The following is a 22,852-nucleotide window of genomic DNA, read 5'->3' as shown; positions in this document are numbered from 1 at the left end:
TCACCGGCCCCGCTCTCACTGCCCACTGCCCCCTCACCGGCCCCGCTGTCACTGCCCACTGCCCCCTCACCGGCCCCGCTCTCACTGCCCACTGCCCCCTCACCGGCCCCGCTCTCACTGCCCACTGCCCCCTCACCGGCCCCGCTCTTACCGCCGAACTGGCGCACTCTTGATCTGCCACTGTCACTCCAGCCCGCGCTTGATCTGCCGTCGTTTCAGGACACAACCTGTGCATTCAGCTCCCGCTATGCAGTTCCTGGTCATGACCCAACTCTTTCCCAACTCCTTAAGGAGGTAATTAAAAGGGCAAGTGGTGGGGGTGGTATAGAATTACTGGAGGGGGGAGAGAGTGGAGAGAGAAGAAGAGAAAAAGAAAGGAAAAGGATAAGGAACTTGTAAGCAGAGTGGATCTCCGAATGGAGTGACTTAGCCCTGCTGCCATCTTGCCAGAAGGGCAATTAGGGACAGGCATTAAATGCTGGCCAGCCAGTGAACCCCATATCCCACAAATGACTTTAAAAATCTTCTGATCAATAGTCTGCCACTGAATAAAGCAGCTTTGGAATGCCAGTGCTCATTCAGTATGAGGCAGCCTTTTAAATATGGTGTGGCTGCCAGGGATGGTGGTCTTTCAGCAGATACCCACCGAATGGAGAGTTGCTCCAGGAACAGCACATGGTAAGATGCAGGAGAGTAATGCCATAGAAGTGGAGTAAGTAGTTAATGTGTTAAACTTGGTAAGATACAATCATAAATCTCATTAGGCGTCATAGCTAAAGATCCTCCAAATGATTGATACAAGTGTTATTTGGTCAAAAGAATGTAAGATTCAGTCCAAAGAGTCTACAAAGTCAAATAGACAGGTTAAGTGCGTGAGGAATGGTTTGGCAAATGGAATATAAGGTGGAAAAATGTGACATTATTCACTTGGGCAGGAAGAAAAGAGGAGCTGAATATTATTTAAATGGAGAAAGGCTGCAGCTCAGAGACACTTAGTGGTCCTTTTGCAGGAGTCTTAAAATGCCAGGGAAGACAAATGGACATTGGCCTTTATTTCAAAGAGACTAGAGTATAAAAATGCAGATGTCTTGCTAAAACTATACAAGGCACTAGCTGACCATACCTATAACACTGTGAGTAGTTTTGGTTTTCTTAGCAATGGAAAGATATACCGGCATTGGAGGCAGTTCAGAGAAGGTTCACAAGGCTGATTACAGGTATAGTGGAATTTTCTTATGAGGAAAAGTTGATTAGGTTGGGCATGTACTCATTGGAGGTTATAAGAATGAGAGGGGAGTTTATTCTGAGGGGACTTGACAGGGTAGATACTAAGACATTGAGAGAGTCTAGGACCAGAGGGCGCAATCTTAGAGTTAGGGTTTACTTATTTAAGACAGAGATGAGGAGGAATATCTTCTCTCAGAGGGACGTGAATCTGTGAAATTCTTTACCACTGATTGCTGTAATAGGCTGGGTTGCCGAGTTAATTCCGGACTGGAATACACGGATATTAAATGGGTAAGGGAATCAGGATTATGGGAAAGTGGAGTTAAGGATTATCAGAATATCCACAATCTCATTGCATGGCAGAGCAGACTCAATAGGCCAAATGTCCTACCTCTATTCCTATATCTAATGTCTTTCAAAAAGCCAAATATCAATTAACAATTGCACTACTTTTACCCACCAGTTCAGTTACATGCTCAAAAATTCCAGTAGATTTCAAGACTTGACTTATTCTATTTAATATCAGACTAAATCTACCTACATCACATGTTAGGATTCAAACTTTTATTCTGTACTTTTGTGTGGATCACAGAAAGACAATATCCATAACCAATCGAAACATTTTGGAGAGCAAACCAAGTTTCCTGGTCACGTAGTGGTATATGGGCTACAGTTATTTCCTAGCTTTAATGTTTTATACACCAGAAATCATTATCATTGTCCATCATATTTTCTTTATGCCTTTTAAAGGTAATAAATCCGTAGAGTAATAAATTTACCTCAGGCAAATGGGTGAACTCACAATCACTTATATTACTAACAATGTAAATGAGAAAGTATTTTAGGACATGTGTAAACATTCCCAGTAACATTCGATCTTTTTTTTCCAAGAGGATTTATATGCAACAGAATCAAATTGAAGTGATCAGGTAAGAAATAGTTGGTCGGATACTATTTAGAGTTGGTTACTGAAAGAATGAAGTAAGTGGGATCAAACCACAGGGGTAAAACACAATTCTTAGATTATAATTCTTTCATCACAGTAGCATACTGGATAGCCTCGAAACAGCCAAACGATTATGTAGTTGGTCTGAATTTTTGAAGCATGGAGTTCAGGTTTTCAGACAAAACGAAAGCTGTGATTTATGTTGTGAGAATCCTTTTAAGTGAAAGCTATGCCTTAGAAGTTAGCTTTTGCACATTGCGTATGAGGCATGAATATTTCAGTACTATTACTTTTCTCCAAATATTTTCTTCATAACTGAGGTTGTCCATTCCATTCATGATTTGATAACCTGCATTTAAAAACATTTTAGCCAACCCATCCTAGCTATCAAGCGACATTTTACTTAATTATTCTATTAGACAGATGAAAGAAAATCCATCCAGGACAGACAAATTCTACTGCCATGAGCTGAATTTTCAGCCTGGAACAAAAATGGTCACCATTACCATGGAAACAGAGATATTCCAAATATATACCGATTGATTGACACCGATTTCCTAAATCTCTTTTACCCTCTTCATCTAAACTCATAGAATACAATATGTCTTTACTAATTTTGGACCAACTTAAATCATGTAGCTATTCATATACAACATTTTTCAGATTACTCTCTTTTGCTCACCAAGGTATATATCTTGCAGTTTTGTTTTCTTGTTGGAAATACATTTGCCATTCTTCAGTTTATAGATGCAATTGTAGAATTGTGAAAGTTAAAAAAAAGCAGATTGGGAAAAAGTATGTAGATCAGGAAATATTACAAAGAAATGGGAAGGGAATCAAATCAATAAAATTCCGAATAAACAAAATTGTGTCAGAGATAGTAGGAACTGCAGATGCTGGAGAATCCGAGACAACAAGGTGCAAGGCTGGATGAACACAGCAGGCCAAGCAGCATCATAGGAGCAGAGAGGCTGACTTTTCGGGCCTAGGCCCTTCATCAGAAAAGGGGGAGGGGAAGGGGGTTTTGAAATAAATAGGGAGAGAGTGGGAGGCGGATAGAAGAGGGATAGAGGAGAGGATAGGTGGAGAAGAAACAAACAGGTCGAAGAGGCGGGGATGGGGCCAGGAAAGGTGAGTGTAGGTAGGGAGTTAGGAAGGGGATAGGTCAGTCCAGGGAGGACGGACAGGTCAAGGGGGCGGGATGAGGTTGGTCGGTAGGAGATGGAGGTGCGGCTTGAGGTGGGAGGAGGGGATAGGTGGGAGGAAGAACAGGTTAGGGAGGCAGGGACGAGCTGGACTGGTTTTGGGATGCGGTGGGGGGAGGGGAGATTTTAAAACTTGTGAAATCCACATTGATACCATTGGGCTGCAGGGTTCCCAAGCGGAATATGAGTTGCTGTTCCTGCAACCTTCGGGTGGCATCGTTGTGGCACTGCAGGAGGCCCAGGATGGACATGTCATCTGAGGAATGGGAGGGGGAGTTGAAATGGTTCGCGACTGGGAGGTGCAGTTGTTTGTTGCGAACCGAGCGTAGGTGTTCTGCAAAGCGGTCCCCGAGTCTCCGCTTGGTTTCCCCGATGTAGAGGAAGCCACACCGGGTACAGCGGATGCAGTATACCACATTGGCAGATGTGCAGGTGAACATCTGCTTGATGTGGAAAGTCTTCTTGGGGCCTGGGATGGGGGTGACGGAGGAGGTATGGGGGCAGGTGTAGCACTTCCTGCGGTTGCAGGGAAAAGTGCCGGGTGTGGTGGAGCTGGAGGGGAGTGTGGAGCGGACAAGGGAGTCACGGAGAGAGTTGTCCCTCCGGAAAGCAGATAAAGGTGGGGAGGGAAAGATGTCTTTGGTGGTGGGGTCGGATTGCAGATGGCGGAAGTGTCGGAGGATGATGCGTTGGATCCGGAGGTTGGTGGGGTGGTACGTGAGGACGAGGGGGATTCTTTTTTGGTTTTTATTGCGTGGACGGGGTGTGAGGGATGAGGTGCGGGAGATGTGGGAGACACGGTTGAGGGCGTTCTCGACCACCGAGGAGGGGAAGTTACGGTCCTTGAAAAACGAGGACAACTGAGATGTACGGGAGTGGAATGCCTCATCCTGGGAGCAGATGCGGCGGAGGCGAAGGAATTGGGAATAGGGGATAGCATTTTTGCAGGAAGGTGGGTGGGAGGAGGAGTATTCTAGGTAGCTGTGGGAGTCGGTGGGCTTGAAATGAATATCGGTTTCTAGGTGGTTGCCCGATATGGAGACAGAGAGGTCCAGGAAGGGGAGAGAGGTGTTAGCGATGGTCCAGGTAAACTTAAGGTTGGGGTGGAAGGTGTTAGTGAAGTGTATGAACTGTTCGAGCTCCTCGTGGGAGCACGAGGCGGCGCCGATACAGTCATCAATGTAACGGAGGAAGAGGTGGGGTTTAGGGCCGGTGTAGGTACGGAAGAGGGATTGTTCCACGTAACCTACAAAGAGGCAGGCGTAGCTTGGGCCCATGCGGGTACCCATGGCTACCCATTGTGTGTTGTGTAATGGATATAAACTACATTCATCTTAAAATTCTGCAAAAACCATAGATCATAACAGGTGTAGTGGTGGATTTAGTGCTAAAACTTGGAAAGAAGCTGTACATTACTTATTTTATCTGAAATAGTTTCTATCAGAGCAGCTTTAATTATACTGCAAACCCATTATGAATCTAAAAACCCCTCAATTAACCTGAACACACACTCACAGGACCCTGCTGTTTGCAAGCAGAGCAGAAGTTTCACAGCAACTGAAGCTACTTGAAGCAGATTATATCACTGAGTGAATCAACTGATCACCAAGGACCAAGTTATTAGACTTACTTGCTCAAATGGAAATCGTTGACTTTGCAAGCAGATGATCTGGACCAGTTTTTGATTAGTAAAATTAAAAGTTAAGAATGTTGATACTAATATTTCCCTACATTTCAGGAGTGCTGTTGATGTGCTGCCTGGCACGTTAGAATAGTTTGACACTGTCTTCAACCATCAGACTCCAGGTATTGGAGGCCATATCCTTCCAGTTAAATGTCACTCACTGACCAACAATGGTAAGCTAATTACTGAACAAGGCAGATTTGACTGAGGCTGAAGAAAGTTGTGATCTTTGCCAAGGTTAAATCACCCACTACCATGTGTTTGCATTTCCTGATTCATGGGATTTAAGTTTTTGCAAAAAATTGATCATGAATTAGTTCCTTGGTAAGTGTGTCAGATTTACATATTTATTTTCTCATGAGATATGGGCATCATTTGAAAAGCCAGTATTGTGCCCATCACCATTTGGCCTTGAGCTGCTTATTAAGCCATTTTAGTGGGCAGTTCAGAGTAAATCACATTACTGTGGACCTGAAATCACATTCTACAGAATCAAAACAGAACCTTGTCACATTTGCAGGTCTTTCCACAACCAGGTCCTTGTCATAAGATACTACATACTAAGTTTAAAGACTATGGAACAGTACAGCATTGGAAGAAGGCCTTCGGCCCACCATGTCTGTGCTGAACATGATGCCATTCTAAATTAATCCCATCTCCTTGCACATGGTCCATATTTCTCTATTCATATGTCTGTCTAAATGTCTCTTATACGTTGCTATCATATCAGCTTCTATCACTTCCCCTGGCAACATTTTCCAAGCAAATCTCCTTTAAACATTCCCCTTCTCACCTTAAACCTATGCCCCCTAATATTTGACATTTTCACTCTGGGAAAGAGACTCTGACTACTCACCCTATTCATGCCTCTCATAATATTACATACTTCTATCACGTCTCCCCTCTCCAGAGCAAAAACAATCCAGGTTTGTCCAATCTCTCCTTATAGCTAATACACTCCAGGCCATGTAACATCCTGGTAAACCTCTGTTGCACCCTCTCCAAAGTCTCCACATCCTTCCTATGGTGTGGCGACCAGAACTGCTTGCAATACTTCAAATATGGCTACGTTCCTTTTTGTGAGTAATTGCCTCATCCTCTCTGGGAACATGACCTATCATTTCAAAAGGATTGGATGACAGAATGACTAGCTAAATTAGTGGAAGACAAAATTTATGCTGTTCAGAGGTGATCTGGCAGAAGTGGACTGGAAACTGATACTTGAAGGAAAACCACTGATAAATCAGTGAAAAGTGAGAACTTATGAGCACGGTGAGATAATCCCAAAAAGGGAATGAGTGATACTGGCAAATCTAGATCCATCTGGTTATCCAGAAGCATACAGGATAAGGTAAAGCAGAAATAAAAGCTTATGACAGTCAGAAAAAATCTTAATAGAAAGCCTAGAAGAGTGTTAAAAGTACGGTTGTGAAGTAATAAAAGGCATTAGGAAAGCAAAGAAAAGATATGAAAAATTAAGGAAAGACTAAAGATGTTTCTCACTACATTAAGCTTGAGAGGACAACTAAGGAAAGGGTAGGACCTATCAGTAACTTACATGAGGATGCAGAAGCTGTGGACTGCATTCTTAGTGGGTACTTTGTCTCCAATTTATTGAAGCAGAGGGACAATGCAAATATTCCAGTTAAAGAGAAGGAATGTGAAATATTAGGTGTAATAGGTATACTGGAGGGACCGTCGTTTTTGAAAGTAAATGAATCACCCAGGCCAACTGGATTGTATCTTAACAAGAATACGTGGAGAGAAAGCGAAGTTAATGTTTTGAGTCCAGTGACCATTATTCAGAATTGGTTTTCCAATACAGGAAGCTTATAACTGCTCTGGAGACAGTACAGAGAAGATTTATGAGAATGTTGCCAGAATTTAAAATTGCAGCTGTAAGGAAAGCCTAGGTCCTTTTTTTTAAACAGAAGAGTCTGAGGGATGATTTAATTTATGTATTAAAAATAATAAGGGGCTTAGATAGAGTGGACAGAGAAGATCTATTTTCCCTTAATGGAGAGGGTAAACAGCAGGCGACAAATATTTACGGTGACCGGTAAAAGCATTAGAGAGGTGATGAGGAGGAACCTTTTTCACCCAGAGGGTGGTAGGTGTCTGAAATTTGCTGCCTGGTTTGGTAGTGGATGTAGAAACCCTCAATTCACGTAAATGGTACTTGGATCAGTACCTGAAGTGTTGTAACCTGCAAGGTTACTGCATAGGTTCTGGCAGGTGGGATTAGAACGAGTGACTGGTTTTACGTTTTTCCCTTTTTCGATCAGCACAGATACAATTGGCTGATTGACCTCTTTCTGTGCCATAACTATTTTATGGTTCTATTTTCTATCAAGAATTGCCTTAGGTTTTCCAAGAGTTTGATAGGCTTGTCACACTCCTCACCCTATTATGCCTGAAGACAGTGAGCCTGTTTCTTTAGTAGCTGCCAGATAGAAGACACAGCTATCAGACCCACACGTGACATTTGAAGAAGAATGTCCTGTGATACCTGATTGTCCAGTCATTGCTACAGTACATCAAAATCCCTCTGATACTCTTTCAGACTTGGGTGAGCAGAAATCTTCACCTACTCATACAGTGACATCAGTCTGTTACTGACAATGTAAACAAAATGTACTGCACACGGCTACCGAAAATGTGATAGAAGTGCCAACATTCTCAATTGTACAGCAATCACAATGATCTCCCAACCACCAATAGACAAGTTAATTCTGGTGAGACCTTGCAGATTGAATAATAAATTCTGCATATGCAAAAAGGTCCTTCAGCAATCCTAAAGCATGAGAAATCTATACTTTTCTTTGAGAGTCCTGAAGATTCTATAACCTCATCTATCTTTGTAGGGATACTGTCAAGGACAGCAGCACTCAAAGACAGAGTTCATTTCATACTGCCTTTTCGTATAGCATGGTTCACTGCAACTACAGATTTAGTTCCAATAGTTCTTAGAGGAAATCTTTTAGTGCCAGAAAATGTCTGTGAAAATTGCCATCAATAATTCATGATTCTCATATGAAACTTTTTAAGTAGTACATCAGTACTCTGCAGTTTTTCCAATTAAAAGGGAGAAAAGAATAAGAGGGCATAGATTTCATAGAATCATAGAATCCCTGCAGTGTGGAAACAGGCCCTTTGGCACAACAAGTCCACACCGACCCTCAGAGCATCCCCCCAGACACATCCCCCTTAACCCACCTAATCTACACATCCCTGAACACAACAGGCAACTTAGCATGGCCAATCCACCTAACCTGCACATCTTTGGACTGTGAGAGGAAACCGGAGCACCCGGAGGAAACCCACGCAGACACAGGGAGAATGTGCAAACTCCTCACAGACAGTCGCCTGAGGGTGGAATCGAACCTGCGTCCCTGGAGCTGTGAGGCAGCAGCGCTAACCACTTTAAGATTTAAATGATTTAAAGTGATCTGCTAAAGAAGCAAGGGTGAAGTGAGGAAAAATCCTTTCATTCGGGGAGTAGTTAGGGCATGGAATATACTACTTGGAAATAGAACATAGAACATAGAACATTACAGCGCAGTACAGGCCCTTCGGTCCTCGATGTTGCGCCGACCTGTGAAACCAATCTGAAGCCCATCTAACCTAAACTATTCCATTATCATCCATATGTTTATCCAATGACCATTTAAATGCCCTTAAAGTTGGCGAGTCTACTACTTTTGCAGGCAGGGCATTCCACACCCTTACTACTCTCCGTAGTAGTGGCATGTTCAATTGAAGCGTTCAAAACAGTATTGGATGAATATTTGGATAGAAAGAGTGTGTCAGGGTATGGGGAAAAAGCAGGAGATTAGTATAAGGTTAAAAAATTTAATGGGCCTGTACAGGTACAATGGAGCAAATGTCCTCCTTTGATGTCATAATCTGTAAATTCACTCACCTCTTTGCCTTAAACTTGAGAATTCAGTGCAAGAAGCTCAAAGTATAACCATATTACTAATGAAGAGAACAGTGATACCTATCAGCTCTTATGCAATGATAGAACTTCACCAGTCAATGGTGTTTCATTGTCATATGATCTTTTCCACGCAAGATACTGTGAAAGAGTATTACAAGCTGAGACAAATCAAAGGACAGTGAAGATGAAATGGTAGCTTCTTGATGAACACCCACTAATTTTCATAACAATGTAGCTGCCCAGAGGCAATTGCTTCTTTCAGTACCATAAGGTCTGGGATAGTATTATTATTCCTACTCTTTTCACTTCAGCTGGTACAAGCATAGTTCAAGATCAGGGAAATGTGTTTGAGTCTGTGAGCAATGCACTTTTAGAGGATTGGCGGTATTGGAAATACTTTCAGTCCATCAGAAATACTTTTAGTTCTGTTCTCAGTCATAGTTAAGAAAATATTTTCAGATAATAATGTCGAAAAATAAGAATGCAGTTGTGGGCAGATGTAGAGATTGATTTAATGTTTATGTAGATGAGTACTTGAGGTATACTGTGATAGAACATGTGATCTCAGTAGTCATGTGAGAGAGAGTCTTCTGCAAGGTTGAAATTAGAGCAGTTTAGGGCAGAATGGCCTGTTGTACCATCATTATGCATAAATTATTTATGAATAATGTCTGAAGATACATCTTGTGGCCTGGACTGAGCTTATCAGAACAATTGATGAACTCATACTGAGGCAGTTATCAGCAGTGCTTACTTGATTTGCACAACAAGTCAATGCCCAGTGAGGTCAAATGCACATTTACAACATTGACTTTTATAGGGTATTGCGTGACAACAGCTGGAGTAAAGCAACATCAAACATATTCATGTGGTTCAGACCCCATATAATATGAACGTGTTGGCATCATTCCTCGCTATTACCAGATATGATCACAATTTGTTCCTTGGTATGCAGAAATTGCAAAGCTTCTTACTATACAAAGGCAAACAATATGAATGGACAATAACACAGCAAACTGCATTTGAAACATTAAAGGCAAACGTAAAAACGTATGTCATAACAAATGTTTTAGGAAATGTAGTCATATTTTCAGAGCACATTAAAGGAAGCAAATGCTCAATGGTGTACACAATCAAGCCTATTGTTGTAAACTGAATGAATATTTTGCAGGAGAGCAGGAAACACACGCATTCATTCATACTTGTGAACATTTGCACAAGTATCTGTGTGGTAGAAGGTTCATTCTCCCCACTAATCATCAACCAAAGACTACATTGAACATCACAGTAGCGTGAGTGACAAGCTGTGTTTTGGCAGAATTAGAAACTTTGGGTGACTTGTACCAACCTTGACACACAGATTTGTCATCCACATCACAGGCCTAAGCAGCCCGAAAAGCAACTGCCAAACTGAGCACAGCTTTCTATATTTATGTCACTGGCTCATTTCAGATTGCATTGGGTATTTTTGTAACATAATCTAGGGGAGCATTCATTAGACCACCGATGCCATCTTTAGGAGAGCTGGAGTATTCATCCATTTTAATATTAATCCACATACGCCAAAAATTTGTTATTTTAAGCTGTGAGTCAGGTTTGCAATCCACACATTAATTTGTTGGCATTTCACAGATAAAAATTAACTTTATCCACTGGAATTGAAGATACTCAAGATGAATAAATCATATTAGCTGTAGCAACAACTGGTGGTCATCATTATGAACTAGTCAAATCAGTTGTCGGGCAGAAATGGAGGTTATTAGAATCATTTTTGATTGTGCTATTGTGTGCTCTCAAAGCTAGAATAGAAAGCTGTAAGCTTGAGTTAATGGTTTCTCAGTGTTGCACTTCCAAATCTTTTTACTCATTGACTTCCACAGTGTATTTCTTAACTGTTAACTTTAAAACATTTAATTTTCTGAATGTCTGGCTTAATCCAACCTGAAGATTTGTTTCCTTAAAGATGAACTGCAGCTACCTTTATTTTAGGAGGAGGATGTACCCTGGTATGAAATATTCAATGGCTTTAGGTATCTACAATTAATTGAAAATGAGTTTTAAGATTCTATAGCACTGATAAAGGGATCAATTGTAATTTTCTTGGACAATAAGCACCAATGGTCCATGTGACTTTGCAATAGTTGACCTGGAATCAGTACCAATAGAGGGAAGTTAATACATAGAAGCCTTGTGATCAGATTAAAGGACAGTTGCGAAACAAGAAAGCTAGAGGCAAAAGTAATCAACACAATGGATGCAAGCACAAAGAAGCAGCTAACAGAGGCAGAAAAGCAGAAGAACACAAGGTAGGAGTTAACAGCAGGAGTAGATCACATGGCTGTCGAGAATACTCCACCAGTCAATATAATCATAAGATGTCTTGGACTTCAATTCCATTTTCCTGGTTGTTGCCTGGATCCCTCCATTCCCTCTGAGACATAAACACCTGTCTCCAGCATTATATTAAAAATATCCAAGGAGGAGGTCTTAGACATTGGACTACCCTTTACATTATCATCCAAGCTACACCTTGGTGCTCGACTGCAAGTTATGGGGCATTCAGCCAAATGACTTTGAGAGTCTGCTTAGGAAATCATCCAATAGAATCCACAATTTCACTTTCCCACAAGGTCTCAATCCAAGTCTGTTCACTGAGTTATACAGCACAGGAGAGGCTTTTCAGTCCGCCAAGTCTATGCTGACCTATTAAACCTATTCCCACTTTCCAGCATTTAGTTTAAAGCCTTGAAAACTATGATATTTTGAATGCTCCTGCAGGTACTTTTTAAAGGTTGTGAGGTTACCTGCCTCAACTACCTTCCCAGGCTATACATTCCAGTTATCCAACACTCTCCGGGTGAAAAAAATCTTTCCTAAAATTTCCCTCAAAACTTCCTACCTTTACCTTAAAATTAAGGCCCTCATTATTGACCCTTCAATTAAGGAGAGCAGCTGTTTCCTATCTACCCTATCCATGCCCCTCATAATCATATACACCTCAACCAGGTGCACTCAGCTTTTTATGTCCATAAGGGACAGTGGTATGATAATATCAGCCAGACTGAAGCATTCTTGGCAACATGGCCAGACTTATCCTTCATGAAGTCAATAAACGTAGAGCTGGAAAATCACAGCAGGTCAGATAGCATCCGAGGAGCAGGGAAGTCAACATTTCAGGGTCGAAGCTGCCTCCTTCATGAAGCAAGGACTGATACGTCCTCAACTTGTTGTGAGATTTGATATTTGGATACCAAGGATCTATTTACTGTTTACCATGTACAACAGTGGTCTTTCTGATTGAAGATGACTTTGGGCACATTTTCTCCCCTTTTGGCTACAGACATGTACATCATGTCCCTAAAGACATTCACCAATTTTAATGAACAAAGTGGAAAATATAAGTTAAGTGAATGAAAGAAAATGGAAGTGATCACCACAGTGTAGGAGTAGGTTATGAGCCATCATTGCACCATGTATAGCTAAATCAAGAGAGTCTCTTGAGATGACCAGGTTGTTACCTACAATGGAGAGTCAGTGTTCCTTCGAAATGCTCAGTTTTTTTCTCACTGTGCCTATAGGCTTGTTCCAATTTTTCACACAAGTCCAAGACCCTCCTAACCATATCCTCAGCCCCTTCTGACCTTATGGGGAAGGGGACGTAAGTTTATAGACCCATTTTCCTAAGAACATGGCCTGGTTCCTGTCTCAATTTAATTTGGTTCATTAAGCCAAGGGTCTGGGCCCGAAACGTCAGCCTTTCTGCTCCTATGATGCTGCTTGGCCTGCTGTGTTCATCCAGCTCTGCACCTTGTTGTCTCAGAATCTAGTTACTGATGCTTGTCAGGGTGCATTTTTTCCCCAAAAATGTGCTTTTTTTTAAGAGCACATTACAAAATATTTCCACTTAAAAGACACAAAGTTCAATAAGATTCAACTTTTCTCCATAAATTGCCTTCCCCTCAGTATGATTGAGATAGTTATAATGCTTACAATATACATTCTGTACTATGGTTACAGCCCAAGACTGTACAAATGTGCAGTAGAAGTAAACTTTTCTCACAGCATCTTCCACTTTGAAGTTCCTCAATATGATTTTCAATACGATATTCACAATGTGCATTCAATGTCAGAGGAATTCTCCCCAATTTCCAGCCCCTTGGTTTATAATGGCTGAAAGGCCTTAAACAGCAACCTTTCCCCATTATGCATCTGCAGTGACTGTGTCAAGCTTTAGTGTATCCCTCAGCATGTAGTCCAAGTCCTTGGAATATGCCAGTCTGCATCACTTCGTTGAAGACAATTCTTTGCACTGGAAAATCAGCAAGGTTGGGCGCATTGAAGGGCATCTTCCATTGAATTGACGGTCCTCTAAATATACTTGATCTTTGTCTTGGTGTAAATTTCTGGGACCAGCCTGTAGAACACAGTCCTGCATCACAGAGCTGCTCTGGATGAACTTTGACAAAAAATGCTGCATCTCTCTCATGACCTTCTTAGCAAAGGCAAATTCCACAAGCAGGTATACAGCAGTGTCTCCCTCTGACAGCCACCTCAAAGACTGAGTGGATGACTCTCTGAAAGTGTAGGAATAATCTGACATAAGAGTCCTTTCTTACCCTATGGGGAAGGGGACATAGGTTTATAAACCCAGTTTCGGCTTCCTCTACATCGGGGAAACCAAGCGGAGGCTTGGGGACCGCTTTGCAGAAAACCTACGCTCGGTTCGCACTAAACAACTGCACCTCCCAGTCGCGAACCATTTCAACTCCCCCTCCCATTCCGCAGACGACATGTCCATCCTGGGCCTCCTGCAGTGCCACAATGATGCCACCCGAAGGTTGCAGGAACGGCAACTCATATTCCGCTTGGGAACCCTGCAGCCCAATGGTATCAATGTGGACTTCACAAGCTTCAAAATCTCCCCTCCCCCGACCGCATCCCAAAACCAGCCCAGCTCGTACCCGCCTCCCTAACCTGTCCTTCCTCCCACTTATCCCCTCCTCCCAACTCAAGCCCCACCCCCCATCTCCTACCTACTAACCTCATCCCGCCCCTTTGACCTGTCAGTCCTCCCTGGACTGACCTATCTCCTCCTTACCTCCCCACCTACACTCACCTTTACTGGCTCCATTCCTGCCTCTTTGACCGGTCTGTCTCCTCTCCACCTATCTTCTCCTCTATCCATCTTCTATCCGCCTCCCCCTCTCTCCCTATTTATTTCAGATCCCCCTTCCCTTCCCTTCCCCCATTTCTGAAGAAGGGTCTAGGCCCGAAACGTCAGTCTTCCTGCTCCTCAGATGCTGCTTGGCCTGCTGTGTTCATCCAGCTCTACACTGTGTTATCTCTTCCTAAGAACATGGCCTGGTTCCTATCTCAATTTACTTTGGCTCATTACGCCAGTCAGAATCTATTTAATGATGCTTGTCAGGGCACTTTTTTTTTCCAAAAACGTGTTTTACTCATAATTTTTTTAAGGGCACATTATGAAATATTTCCACTTAAAAAAAGCAAAGTTCAATAAGATTTAACAATTCTCCATACATTGCCTTCCCCTCAGTGTGATGAAATAGTTGTAATGTTTCCAACATACATTCCGTACTATGTTAAGACAATTTTTGTCTTACTGTTTATTTGTAAACTCTGATGATAAGCTATTCTGCCAAATTACTTTGATAGTCCGCTCAAGGAATCATCTGACAAGATCTATGCCCTCAGGACCCCTTGAGCATTACATGCAGACCACTACCAGGTGGACTGGTGGTCAAAGGTGTTTGTCAGTATATACATAATGTAAACATAAAAATGAATGGTAGACAATAAAATTTACCAAGGGCAAAAATTTCAGCTGACTTTGCCTGGTCTCACAGATCACATTTCTGTTTACTTTACTTACAGTGTGTAATTTTTATTTTCATTAGAAGAAATAAACTCTTTTGTACAGGTCACAAGAACAATATAAATAGAAATTACGAGTGAACAAATACTTTAATATCCATTAATGTTCCTCTATTTATTCAACTATATTCAGACATTCTGTGACCAGCCTGCAATTTCCATTGGGAGCAGGTTTTCCACTGGTTGTTTTTTTAATCAGCAGATTCTGGAGTTTGTGTAAAGTACAGTGGTGACTGTCAGAGCATAAGGGGTCTCCACTGCACTTATAGAGGACTTTTGAGTTTTGGCAACCTTGAAATTTTCCAGCAGTTTCATACTCCTTGATTTTCTTTATCTAGAAAAAGTGTAGAGGAGAGTATGAGAACTTATGCAGTTTCTTTTGACCTGACAAGGCATTTGTTGCTGTGAATTGTGAAGGGAGATCCTGCTGACAGATCTGTGAAGATTGCCTGGCAATTACATAATGATAGGTTGACCTGAGTAATAGATCAAGATCATCTGTCATTGCTATTTGTAATCAATAACAGTTACAGCTTTCTTGCTGTAATGCTATTTATGCTTTTTGATGTGACACTGTTCAAGGAATGAAAGCGCTGATACAGAGAAAGATCGATTGAATATAACACATGTGGTGGCACCTAACTTCACTGGATGTTCACAAACACAAGTAATGCAAATAATTGTGACTTGCTTCTTGCTAATCATTGTTGGCTACTGACCATAGGATATTAATTTGCCTTTCGACTGAATTGTCCAGGCAGCACATCATTTTGGCCTTACTGCCAACTTAAAAATGACTGACATCATGAGTTGTCCCTGAACAAAAGTGCAATCAACACTCTTATGAGTTAGCTTTCACATGTTTTATTATGTAACAATTTAAAAGGCATGGTAAATACACATTCTGCTGCAGGTTTTTAGACATCAGCTCCAGTTTCACATGATCTCATGTTATTGTAGCATATCTCCTTCCATAAACGTTCTGTAACTGTTCTTGGAATAAAGATATAAATAACCCTTTACTCTACAGGTTCAATCTGGTCATGCAGCTCTTGAGGCTATGTGGTTCTGTTAATAACTTTTTACTTGAGGTTATTGACAAATTCTTCCGTTGCTGCAGCGTCCTCTGACAGAATATCAGAATTAACAATGTCAGTCCACCAAATCATACTCCTAAATCTTACTACAAAATAAATACGATCCCTTCATTGCACTCGACGCCCCTCAATACTTTTGAAATTCAGTACTACTGGAAACCATGCTTTTATGCATTTTAGGATTGTTACCCTATGGTCAAAATACTGACATTTTGGGTATTCCTGTAGCTTCAGTTGTCACTTATTCAGATGACATGGCAACCACCTGTCTTCACATCTCACAAGACTGTTCCTGAGCTGCCAGTTTTTCTGGGATTGTCAACTTTAAAAAAGAATGGCAGTTGCATTTTGGCAGCTTCAGATCTCGAAGACAGCAGCACCAAAGGATTTTGCACTCCATGAAGCTCAAGGACCATCAGTGAGATTGCAGTCTTCTGTTTGACGTACTTTGATGTCGGTGGTAGAATCTTCACCTGAAACAGAACATTGTGACTTCAAGGCCAAGTACAGGACTCAAAATAAAATTCAGACAGCCACTTAATTTGGTGAAATGTCAAATAAAGACCTGATTAGTCCTTTCAAGTAAATATTGAAGTTCCCATGACACCAATTAAAGAACAGCAGAGTTCTCCAGGTGTCCTGGTTGGCTTAATTCTTCACCCAGTGTCAATAAACTAACTTATAAGGCATAATATCTTGTTTCCGCTTGTGTGACCTTCCTCTATGTTGCCATATTTCCCTGCGTCACAGCACAGGCTTTACTTCAAAATATACCTGATTGGTTGTGATATTTTTAGGTGAGTTCTGAGGCCATGAAAAGATGTTGTACAACATTTGATAAACATATTAAGCATAACTGTTTTGTTAGAAAAAAAGGTTGACCCCGTTGTGGATCCAAAGAGAAGTATTCATGTTGAGATTGAGGACACAGATAAAGTATAGAATAAGTATTTTATATCTATTTTCAAAAGGAAAATGATCTAAAGGTTGTCCCAAAAGAGGAGGAGAGAAATTATGGACAGGATAATAGCAGCTAGAGAAGATGACTTGGTTTTGGTTGTTACTTTTTATAATTTTTATAAAGTACTTAAACTCAGATATTGGGAGCAGCATTCTAAAGCTTACAGATGATTGAATTTTTGCAAAATAATAGGTCATGATTAGGATTTTTAATGGATTTCAGGGTGGGATGGATAGTGAAATGGAAAGAAGCATGGCAGATGGAGTTCAGCTGTAAAGTGATGCACTTAGGGAGTAATAAAATGCAAAGACAGTGTTCAATAAATGGCATGACTTAGAAAAATGTAGATTAGCATACAGACATTTGTATCCATAGACAAAAATCAAAGGTGGCAGAGCAAGCAAAATGATTAAAAATGCATGTAGGTTACTTGTGATTATAAATAAAGGAAAAATCACAGTACAACTTTGCAAATCACTGGTTAGACTTAAGTTAGGCAGTCATTGGGCAATACACTTCAGAAATGATGTAAAGGTGTTAGATAGAGTCCAAAGGAAGTTTGCCACAATGTTATCAGTGATGAAGAACTTCAGGTATGAATCAAAATTGGGAAAAAAGGGACTGTTCTTCTTGGAACCTAGAAGGTCAAGAGATGAACCAATAAAGATTTTTAAGATGATGAGGGCATTTGATAAGCTAATTATGAGGAAACAAATTCCCTCTGGTAGGTAGGTCAATAACTTGAGATCATGGTTCAAAATTGTTGGATAAAAATCAGAGGGGAAATGAGGAGTATTTCTTTCACTCACAATTGTCAGGACAGGATCACTCTACCTGAATAAGCACTAGCGCTAAGACTGTAAATAATTTTTAAAATATGTTGCACAAGTACATGAGGAAGAAGAATATACAGCACTATGGGCAATATGTTGGAATGTGGAACTATGCAGGAATTGATCTTTCAATGAGCCAGAACAAATAGGACAGGCAAATACCTTCCTCTGTTTTATAATTCCCATTATTCTTTGAAAGGCATTATATGAAGGCAAGTTCATTGTTTATTTCTTTACACTGAACTTTGAATGGAAAGAGTATCCACTCTCTTAATGATAAAGTCATTTGTTACAGACAAGACTGTCTTCATTCCAGTGCCAGGCTTGAAGTGTTTTATCGTGTAAGTCAAGAGGCAATCCGGATTTCTAATGTTGTTCAGGGAAGGCAGTCAAATGTTGGGATGGATTATGGGCAACAAATCAAATTTGATGGCTTATGAAGGTCTTTGAGGTTCACCCTCACCAGCAGTTACAATGGGTCCTGTTGATGAGCTGAGATAGTCATCAAATAAGCTATTGTAGCCGTGAGAGGAACGTTGCAAGTGCTGGATAACACAGGAGGCTTGCTGTTGTTTTGTCTAAAGTGGATCACTTGCTTTACTGTTACTTGATGTGCCCCCAAGCAATGGAAATTTAATGTCTTTGGGAGGAATCCCTGTGAAAAGGTTGTGAGGTGGTGTAATCCATCTACATTCAAAAAACAACAAGTTAACAAAACAATTTAAAGATCGCATTGGATCAAAGGAAGTGACTTATAAGAATGCCAGAAATAGCGGTAAGCCTGAGGATTGGGAGCAATTTATGTCTCAACAAAGACCAAGGACCAAGAAACTAATAACAAAGGGGAGAAGAAAATATGAATGTAACTTAGGGAGGAACAGAAAAGAGAACTGGGAAAGCTTCTATTGAAATGTGAAAGAAAAATGGTTAGCAAGGGTAAATGTAGGGCCATTACAGGTGGTTACATGAGAACTTATATTGGAGAAGAGGGCAGTGAAACTAAAGTTATTTTGCATCTGTCTTCTTGGAAGAAGACACACAAAATCTTCCAGAAATTCTAGGCTACCAAGGGACTTGTGTAACAAAATAGCTAAAAAGAATTGCTATTTGTAAAAAAGGAAATACTTGAAAAATTAGCTAGACTGAATGCTGATAAATCTCCTGATCAGGTGAAACTCATCACACAGGGCTGAAGAAAGTTAGAACAGAGATAATGGATGCATTGGTGGTTATCTTACATAATTCTATAGATTCTGGAAAAATTGCCAATTGACTGGAATTTGGCAAATGTAACCCCAAGATTTGAGAAGACTGGAAAAGGGAGAATGGAAAACTGTAGACTTGCAGTTGATAAATATAGTGCAGAAAATATTAGAATCTATTACAAAAGATGTGATGACTGACCATTTTTAAAAAATGAAAAAATTGGGCAGAATCAACACAAATCTTTGAAATGCAAACCATGTTTGACAAGTTGTTGGAGTTTTTGAGGATATCATTTGTAGCAAGGACAAAAGAGAACCTGTGGATTTGGTGTGTTTGGATTTTCAGAGGTCTTTTTGAAAAAGTTGCACTTTTGAGATTGGTAAGTAAAATTAAAGCATGTGAGATTTGGTGAATATGCTAATGTGGATTGAGAATGGGTTACTGGACAGAAAGCAGAGATTCGGAATAAGCAGAGCTTTATTAGGATGGCAGGCTGTTACTAAAGCAGGTAACACAAGGGTCAGTGCTAAATCTGCAACTGCCCACAATCTATATAAATGATTGTAACATTGTTATAAAGCGGAGGTTGACCGTTAACCCCGGCTGAGAACTAGAAGTGAAACAATCAAAGAGGAACACCTTGCGCTATAATCTGTGAAAGGAATGTGTAAAGTGGTGTAACCTGCCTTTCAGCAACTTCTAGTGGTTAAATAAAATAAATCCCTGACACTCACTTTATAATCAACAAGTAACAATTTATTTATCTAACTCTAACAGTGAACAAATTAACTAAATTATTAACAAACCAAATAAATTCCTTTACGAAATACTCCCAAATAAAGCAATATTCTAATGGTATGTTGTTCCAAAAGATACAAGTCCCACTTATAAATAAAAAAAATGTAGTCCCTCGTATTACAGCCAGGTTATATGTCTTTCAGAATGTTCTGTGCCTTCTCCATCAATTCTTCTGTCAGGAATACCTTCTCTGTTGATTCTTCTGTCAGGAATATTAACTAGTTTTGATGTTGGTACTGTTGTTATTGAGAGGGTGCTTTCTCTAAGACATTGAGGAGGGTGTGAGATCTAGTGATTCTCACTTAAGAACTGAGGGCCGTTAGCTCTGGTGAATGGCAGATAGCTCTGGGATCTTTGCCCAACTGCTCTCTTCTTTTTATACCTTTGATTACATATCAATATTTCTTACAATAGGATTGGTCCTATGTTGTCAAAACTATCAGACTTAAATTTAATAGGCTTTTGGTATCTATGTACCTGGTTCAAATTCATAGAATCCCTACAGTGTGGAAACAGGCCCTTCAGCCCAACAAGTCCACACTAACCCTCAGAACATCCTACCCAGATCCATCCCCCTGTAATCCACCTATCCTTGAACACTATGGGCAATTTAGCATGGCCAATCCACCTAACCTTCATATCTTTGGACTATGGGAGGAAACCAGGGCACCCGGAGGAAACCCATGCAGAGACAAGGAGAATGTGCAAACTCCACACAGACGGTTGCCTGAGGTTTGAACCAAACCTGGGTCCCTGGCGCTGTGAGAAAGCAGTGCTGACCACTGAGCCACCGTGCCGCCGCAAATTGATTGGCTAAATTCAAAAGCCTGTTGTCTTGGTTAAAAATAAAAACTGCTGCTTGGCCTGCTAACTGTATGGCCTTTCAATACAAATGTTTCAACTCGGGTGCTCTCCGTGTAATTGCAAACCTTCACTCACTGGCATCCATATAAAAACTCTAAGCACAGAAAAAGCACATGATCTTTTAAGGGGACCACACAATGCTTTCCCCCCCTAACATTTGACAAATACCAGATCAAACTTCGTGCCTCCCAATCCACAAGCACTCTACCCAACTTTGCCACACCTCCACTGTAAGAAAAAAATAAACTATCAGTATGAAAAGATGGCTTCATTTTTTCTCTTTATTTTAGACCTTGACACCATTATATTATTAGACCCATAGCTTATAAATCTAGTGTTACACATTTTATACTAATTCTATATAGAAATATAAAACATTGAACACTACCATTTCTATCTTATATAAGCATTTTTCATTTAACTATCCGCAGTAATATTTTCACAACCCGCAACATGTACAATCTGTAAATTAAATGCTTGTAATATGGGACTCCAATGAAATAATCTGGTCCTTAAATCTTTCCAGAAATGTCAAAGAATTGTGATTGGTATACACAATTGTCTCTGATGCATTGTTTACAACGTAAACATTAAAATGTTGTAAGACCATTGCCAAACTCAATAACTTTTTTCAATGGTTGAATTTTTTTATTTGCTGGTGGATATTGAATTTTTTTTGATAAGTAACCAAATGGCTTCTCAATTCCACAATCATCCTCCTATAACAACATAGCTCCATCGCTTGTGTCGATGGCTACTTTGAAGGGTTTCAAAAAAGTTGGTGTGGCTAAAACTGGTGCGATGTTTAACACTGCTTTTAAATTCTCAAATGTCTCCTGGCATTGTTCTGTCCTCTGAAAGTTTGTGTTCTTTTTCAACATATCCATCAACGGTGCCACTACTCTACTAAAGTTTGGTACAAATTTCCTGTAGAATCCATTCAATCCTGAAAACCATTGCACTTCCTTCTTCGAGGATGGTCTTGGAAATTCTTCGATGGCCTTCATCTTTACGTTCCTCGGTGTCACCCATCGTGTCCAATGTTGTGCCCTAAGAATGTCACTTTGCCTTTTGCAAGTTCTGTTTTTGCCAAGTTTATGACCAACTTTGCCTTCTGTAGTCTCTCAAAGAGCACTGCCAAATGCTCCATTTGATCTTTCCATGGATCACTGAAGATCACTGAGTCATCTGTGTAGACACACAATAAGTCAAACCTGCAACAACTCTATTCACAAGCCTTTGAAAAGTGGTTGGTGTGTTCTTCATTCCAAAGGGCATTATTTTAAATTGATATAGCCCATTTGGGGTTACCAAAGCAGAAATGTCTTTTGCTCTCTCTCTGACAAATGTACTTGCCAGTAACTGCAAAGTAATTCCAACTTTGTGATGTAAGTGGTTTGTCCTACATTTTCTGTATAATCCTCCAGCCTTGGAATTGGGTATGAATCAGAATTTGTCATGGTATCGACCTTCTGATAATCTACACAGCATTGTAAGTACCATCAGGTTTGAGAACCAACACAATCGGCAAAATCCACTTGCTTTGATTTGTCTCTATGATGTCTTCTTGGAGCATCGCTTCCACTTTCTTCTGTACCTGTGCTGCTTTGAGAGGATTAAGCCTGTAGGGGTGTTGATTTGTTGGAACAGCATTCCCTACATCAACCTCATGTACTAGGCATTAGTCCTCTCCATTCTATTTCTACATAGGTTCTCATAGCACTGTAACAAGTCTTTCAATTCAATTCTCTGATCCTGGGATAAATAGCTCACTACCCTAACTCATTCCTTAAGGACTTCCTCATTATTCAATTTATTCTCAGGCACATCAAAATCCAAATCATTTGGATTTGATTCTTCACTCTAAGTGGCAGTAACTAATATCCATTTCTCTGGTTCCTCGTCCCTGTCATAGTAAGGTTTCAGCATGTTACATGATATACCCAATCATTTTTTTTCTATCTGGAATCTTTACCAGATAATTCACTTGACTTAACTTCTTCTCAATCTGTAGGGACCACTATAACTTGCTCTAAAGGGATCTCCTACCACTGATAATAGCACCAATACTTTATCTGCACAGGCAAACATATGAATTATAGATTTTGTATCTGCTTCTTGCTTTATTAGGTCCTGTGCCACTTTCAAATGTTGTCTAGCTAATTCACCTACTCTGTTTAATCGTTCTCTCACCTC

The sequence above is a fragment of the Rhincodon typus genome, chromosome 5 (genome assembly GCF_021869965.1).
Source record: "Rhincodon typus isolate 14 chromosome 5, sRhiTyp1.1, whole genome shotgun sequence".
In the NCBI taxonomy this organism is placed as follows: domain Eukaryota; kingdom Metazoa; phylum Chordata; class Chondrichthyes; order Orectolobiformes; family Rhincodontidae; genus Rhincodon; species Rhincodon typus.
Note: the sequence above shows the minus strand (reverse complement) of the source record.